Below are 7,865 nucleotides of genomic sequence, written 5' to 3'. Positions count from 1 at the left end.
TTACTAGAGTCTGTTCGCCCCTCCGGGTCTGTGATCACCAGGGGTTGGAACCGATTCAGAGAACAGAACCGAAAACCAGAATATAACAAAAATGTTCTAGGAACAGGAACTGAACCGGGAACGAAAGTGACCCATACTGTCCCGGAAAATAACCGGTATTTTAAAAGCATGGAAACTGGTTAATAACGTTAGTCTACATTCCGGAATTGTTTTTCTAGTCCAACAAAAAAATGCTACAAACCGCCTATGCAAAGCCCTCACTCAGAAACGTATTCCAGCATCTGCCTGCAAGCTGAAAATCTTCGCCAGAGTGTGTGCATGTTTAGGCTACCTGCCCCTCCCCACTACGAAGCATAAGCAACTGTACTGACATTACCATAGACTACTGTACTGATGTTACCATAGACTACTGTACTGATGTTACCATAGGTTACTGTACTGATGTTACCATAGGCTACTGTACTGATGTTACCATAGGCTACTGTACTGACGTTACCATAGGCTACTGTACTGATGGCTACTGTACTGACGTTACCATAGGCTACTGTACTGACGTTACCATAGGCTACTGTACTGAGGTTACCATAAGCTACTGTACTGATGTTACCATAGGCGACTGTACTGATGTTACCATAGGCGACTGTACTGATGTTACCATAGAATACTGTACTGATGTTACCATAGACTACTGTACTGCTGTTACCATAGACTACTGTACTGACGTTACCATAGACTACTGTACTGATGTTACCATAGGTTACTGTACTGATGTTACCATAGACTACTGTACTGACGTTACCATAGGCTACTGTACTGATGTTACCATTGGCTACTGTACTGATGTTACCATAGGCTACTGTACTGATGTTACCATAGGCTACTGTAACTGCTGTTACCATAGACTACTGTACTGCTGTTACCATAGACTACTGTACTGCTGTTACCATAGACTACTGTACTGACGTTACCATAGGCTACTGTACTGACGTTACCATAGGCTACTGTACTGACGTTACCATAGACTACTGTACTGATGTTACCATAGGTTACTGTACTGACGTTACCATAGACTACTGTACTGATGTTACCATAGACTACTGTACTGATGTTACCATAGGCTACTGTACTGATGTTACCATAGACTACTGTACTGACGTTACCATAGTCTACTGTACTGATGGCTACTGTACTGATGTTACCATAGGCTACTGTACTGACGTTACCATAGGCTACTGTACTGATGTTACCATAGGCTACTGTACTGACGTTACCATAGACTACTGTACTGACGTTACCATAGGCTACTGTACTGATGTTACCATAGGCTACTGTACTGATGTTACCATTGACTACTGTACTGACGTTACCATAGGCTACTGTACTGATGTTACCATAGGCTACTGTACTGATGTTACCATAGGCTACTGTACTGCTGTTACCATAGACTACTGTACTGCTGTTACCATAGGCTATTGTGCTGATGTTACCATAGGCTACTGTACTGATGTTACCATAGACTACTGTACTGATTTTACCATAGGCTACTGTACTGATGTTACCATAGGTTACTGTACTGCTGTTACCATAGACTACTGTACTGATGTTACCATAGGCTACTGCACTGATGTTACCATAGGCTACTGTACTGCTGTTACCATAGACTCCTGTACTGCTGTTACCATAGGCTACTGTACTGATGTTACCCCAGGCTACTGTACTGACGTTACCATAGGCTACTGTACTGATGTTGCCATAGGCTACTGTACTGACGTTACCATAGGCTACTGTACTGCTGTTACCATAGACTACTGTACTGATGTTACCCCAGGCTACTGTACCGACGTTACCATAGACTACTGTACTGCTTTTACCATAGACTACTGTACTGACTTTACCATAGGCCACTGTACTGATGTTACCATATGCTACTGTACTGACGTTACCATAGACTACTGTACTGCTGTTACCATAGGATACTGTACTGACGTTACCATAGTCTAATGTACTGATGGCTACTGTACTGATGTTACCATATGCTACTGTACTGACGTTACCATAGACTACTGTACTGCTGTTACCATAGGCTACTGTACTGACGTTTCCATAGGCTACTGTACTGACGTTACCAAAGGCTACTGTACTAACGTTACCAAAAACTACTGTACTGACGTTACCATAGGCTACTGTACTGATGTTACCCCAGGCTACTGTACTGATGTTACCCCAGGCTACTGTACTGACGTTACCATAGGCTACTGTACTGATGTTACCATAGGCTACTGTACTGACGTTACCATAGGCTACTGTACTGATGTTACCATAGGCTACTGTACTGATGTTACCATAGACTACTGTACTGACGTTACCATAGGCTACTGCACTGATGTTACCATAGGATACTGTACTGCTGTTACCATAGACTCCTGTACTGCTGTTACCATAGGCTACTGTACTGATGTTACCCCAGACTACTGTACTGACGTTACCATAGGCTACTGTACTGATGTTACCATAGGCTACTGTACTGACGTTACCATAGGCTACTGTACTGATGTTACCATAGGCTACTGTACTGACGTTACCATAGGCTACTGTACTGATGTTACCATAGGCTACTGTACTGATGTTACCATAGACTACTGTACTGCTGTTACCATAGACTACTGTACTGCTGTTACCATAGGCTACTGTACTGATGTTACCATAGGCTACTGTACTGACGTTACCATAGACTACTGTACTGCTGTTACCATAGACTACTGTACTGACTTTACCATAGGCTACTGTACTGCTGTTACCATAGACTCCTGTACTGCTGTTACCATAGGCTACTGTACTGATGTTACCCCAGGCTTCTGTACTGACGTTACCATAGGCTACTGTACTGATGTTACCATAGGCTTCTGTACTGATGTTACCATAGGCTACTGTACTGAATTTACCAAAGGCTACTGTACTGATGTTACCATATGCTACTGTACTGACGTTACCATAGACTACTGTACTGCTGTTACCATAGGATACTGTACTGACGTTACCATAGTCTACTGTACTGATGGCTACTGTACTGATGTTACCATAGGCTACTGTACTGATGTTACCCCAGGCTACTGTACTGACGTTACCATAGGCTACTGTACTGATGTTACCATAGGCTACTGTACTGACGTTACCATAGGCTACTGTACTGATGTTACCATAGGCTACTGTACTGATGTTACCATAGACTACTGTACTGACGTTACCATAGGCTACTGCACTGATGCTACCATAGGCTACTGTACTGCTGTTACCATAGACTCCTGTACTGCTGTTACCATAGGCTACTGTACTGATGTTACCCCAGGCTACTGTACTGACGTTACCATAGGCTACTGTACTGATGTTACCATAGGCTGCTGTACTGACGTTACCATAGGCTACTGTACTGATGTTACCATAGGCTACTGTACTGACGTTACCATAGGCTACTGTACTGATGTTACCATAGGCTACTGTACTGATGTTACCATAGACTACTGTACTGACGTTACCATAGGCTACTGCACTGATGTTACCATAGGATACTGTACTGCTGTTACCATAGACTCCTGTACTGCTGTTACCATAGGCTACTGTACTGATGTTACCCCAGACTACTGTACTGACGTTACCATAGGCTACTGTACTGATGTTACCATAGGCTACTGTACTGACGTTACCATAGGCTACTGTACTGATGTTACCATAGGCTACTGTACTGACGTTACCATAGGCTACTGTACTGATGTTACCATAGGCTACTGTACTGATGTTACCATAGACTACTGTACTGCTGTTACCATAGACTACTGTACTGCTGTTACCATAGGCTACTGTACTGATGTTACCATAGGCTACTGTACTGACGTTACCATAGACTACTGTACTGCTGTTACCATAGACTACTGTACTGACTTTACCATAGGCTACTGTACTGCTGTTACCATAGACTCCTGTACTGCTGTTACCATAGGCTACTGTACTGATGTTACCCCAGGCTTCTGTACTGACGTTACCATAGGCTACTGTACTGATGTTACCATAGGCTTCTGTACTGATGTTACCATAGGCTACTGTACTGAATTTACCAAAGGCTACTGTACTGATGTTACCATATGCTACTGTACTGACGTTACCATAGACTACTGTACTGCTGTTACCATAGGATACTGTACTGACGTTACCATAGTCTACTGTACTGATGGCTACTGTACTGATGTTACCATAGGCTACTGTACTGATGTTACCCCAGGCTACTGTACTGACGTTACCATAGGCTACTGTACTGATGTTACCATAGGCTACTGTACTGACGTTACCATAGGCTACTGTACTGATGTTACCATAGGCTACTGTACTGATGTTACCATAGACTACTGTACTGACGTTACCATAGGCTACTGCACTGATGCTACCATAGGCTACTGTACTGCTGTTACCATAGACTCCTGTACTGCTGTTACCATAGGCTACTGTACTGATGTTACCCCAGGCTACTGTACTGACGTTACCATAGGCTACTGTACTGATGTTACCATAGGCTGCTGTACTGACGTTACCATAGGCTACTGTACTGATGTTACCATAGGCTACTGTACTGATGTTACCATAGACTACTGTACTGATGTTACCATAGGCTACTGTACTGACGTTTCCATAGACTACTGTACTGCTGTTACCATAGACTACTGTACTGACTTTACCATAGGCTACTGTACTGCTGTTACCATAGACTACTGTACTGCTGTTACCATAGACTACTGTACTGACGTTACCATAGGCTACTGTACTGAAGTTACTATAGGCTACTGTAATGACGTTACCATAGACTACTGTACTGATGTTACCATAGGTTACTGTACTGACGTTACCATAGACTACTGTACTTACGTTACCATAGACTACTGTACTGATGTTACCATAGGTTACTGTACTGACGTTACCATAGACTACTGTACTGATGTTACCATAGGCTACTGTACTGACGTTACCATAGACTACTGTACTGACGTTACCATAGACTAATGTACTGATGTTACCATAGGTTACTGTACTGACGTTACCATAGGCTACTGTACTGACGTTACCATAGACTACTGTACTGACGTTACCATAGGTTACTGTACTGATGTTAGCATAGGCTACTGTACTGATGTTACCATAGGCTACTGTACTGATGTTACCATAGGCTACTGTACTGATGTTAGCATAGGCTACTGTACTGATGTTAGCATAGGCTACTGTACTGACGTTTCCATAGGCTACTGTACTGATGTTACCATAGGCTACTGTACTGATTTTACCATAGACTACTGTACTGATGTTAGCATAGGCTACTGTACTGATGTTAGCATAGGCTACTGTACTGATGTTACCATAGGCTACTGTACTGATGTTAGCATAGGCTACTGTACTGATGTTAGCATAGGCTACTGTACTGACGTTTCCATAGGCTACTGTACTGATGTTACCATAGGCTACTGTACTGATGTTACCATAGGCTACTGTACTGATGTTACCATAGGCTACTGTACTGATGTTAGCATAGGCTACTGTACTGATGTTACCATAGGCTACTGTACTGACGTTCCCATAGGCTACTGTACTGATGTTACCATAGACTACTGTACTGACTGAGATATTTTTTATTATCTATAGAAGAATGGATTAACTTTTTCAATGCTAGATAAGGATACTATTTAACGTTGGATTTATTATCTACAAAAAGGTAAGACTTGTATTTAATTATGGTGCCGCTCTGCACGCACAAGCTTGTTAGCGTGCTAGCTCAAAGGACATTCAAGGTTCCTTCATAGAAGCCGCTCCTCCTAGGTATAATTCTGTGGACCTAATTCAGATAATGCATGTCATAACAAGATGCCTAGCACTTCAAGCCTTCTCCTAAAATTTCAGTCACATCTTTTGCCATAGGCTGTCCATCACGAATGCAAACAACTAGTTTGCCTGGTCTATCCACACTGATCAGTGAAGTAATGAGCTACATGAATAAAAAAAATGATTACACAGGTTAAAAAAGGAACAGAAAGGAACGATAAAAACCGGTACTGTTTTTTGTTTCAAACCAGTTAAAAACTTTATCTTGCTGGTCGGAACAGTGGAACACGAAATGTATAGTGGTTCTGTTCAGAACAAAACAATTGGAAAATCATTTTGGTTCCAACCACTGCTGATCACTACTTTGTTTCCTTTTCTGTCTCCCATTCCTCCAACGCTAACCACTCCACCCTTATCCAGATGGTCATACGCCATCACAATCTTATCTCGCTCTCTTTCCCACTACTTTCTCCTCTTCTATCCTACCATCTATGCCTTCTGATAAACCCTACTCTCTCCCCTTTCCGCATTATATGACTCGCACTCCTTTCCCTACCGGACGGCTCGGCTCTCCCCTCCTGCTCTGTGGCTGAGTGATTCATTGCGAGCTTCCAGAACAGTGATGCGGGCAGCTGAGCAAAAATGTAGGAAAACTAAACTTCAGGAGGACCTATCATCCTTTCACTCCCTCCTCTCTACCTTCTCATCTCCTGTGTCCACTGCCAAAGGCACTTTCTACCACTCTAAATTTCAAGCTTCTGCCTCTAACATTAGGAAAATCTTTTTCACCTTCTCCTCTCTCCTTAATCCCCCACCCCTCCCTCTCCCTCCTCCCTCTCTGCGGACGACTTCATCAACCACTTTAAAAAGAAGGTTGATGACATCCGCTCCACATTCACTCAGCGTACTGAGTCCACTGGTTCCACTCACACATAACTACCCTATGCCTTGATCTATTTCTCCCCTCCTTCTCCAGATGAAATCCTATGACTACTGAGGTCTGGGCGCCCAACCAATTGCCCGCTAAACCCCATCCCCTCCTCCTTCTTCAGACCATCTCTGGAGACCTCCCATTTCTCACTTCCCTCATCAACTCATCCCTAACCACTGCCAGTGTCCCCTCTAACTTCCTTCCTCAAGAAATGTCTGATGTCTAAAACTACAAACCGGTATCCCTTTTTTCATTTCTTTCCAAAACACTTGAGAGTGCTGTCTCTGACCAACGCTCTCACAATCTTTCTCAGAACGATCTTATTCAACCTAATCAGTCAGGCTTCAAGATGGGTCTCTCAACCAAAACTGCTCTTCTCCTGTAATTTTTTATGCGGATGACCCTCAACTACTTTTCTCCTTACCCCCCCCCTTCTGACACCCAAGTGACAAGACGCATCTCTGCGTGCCTGACAGATATCTCAGCTTGGATGTAGGCCCACCACCTCAAGCTCAACCTCAACAAGACCAAGCTGCTCTTCCTACTGAGGAAGGCCTGCCTGCTCCAAGACCTCTCCATCACGGTTGACATCTCCACGGTTTCCCCTCCCAGAGTGCAAAGATCCTTGGTGTGACCCTGGAAAACACCCTGTTGTTCTCTGCTAAAATGAAAGGAGTGACTCGCTCCTCCAGGTTCATGCTCTACAACATCCGTAGAGAATGACCATACTTGGCACTTATCATCTCCCGTCTGCACTACTGCAACTCGTTGTTGGCTGGGGTCCCCGCTTGTGCCATCAAACTCCTGCAACTTATCCAACTTGTTCAACCTTCCCAAGTTCTCCCATGTCACATCGCTCATCCTCACACTCCACTGGATTCCAGTCAAAGCTCGCATCCACTACAAGACCACGGTGCTTGCCTACGGAGCAGCAAGAGGAACTGCCCTGCCCTACCTTCAGGCTCTGCTCAAACCCTACACCCAATCCGAGCACTCCGTTCTGCAGCTCCGGCTTAGCCCAGTCCAGCTCTTCTCTGTTCTGGCCTCCCGCACGTGACTCTTTTTCCCCTTACTAGCT

The sequence above is a fragment of the Oncorhynchus masou genome, chromosome 13 (genome assembly GCF_036934945.1).
Source record: "Oncorhynchus masou masou isolate Uvic2021 chromosome 13, UVic_Omas_1.1, whole genome shotgun sequence".
Taxonomy (NCBI): domain Eukaryota; kingdom Metazoa; phylum Chordata; class Actinopteri; order Salmoniformes; family Salmonidae; genus Oncorhynchus; species Oncorhynchus masou.
Note: the sequence above shows the minus strand (reverse complement) of the source record.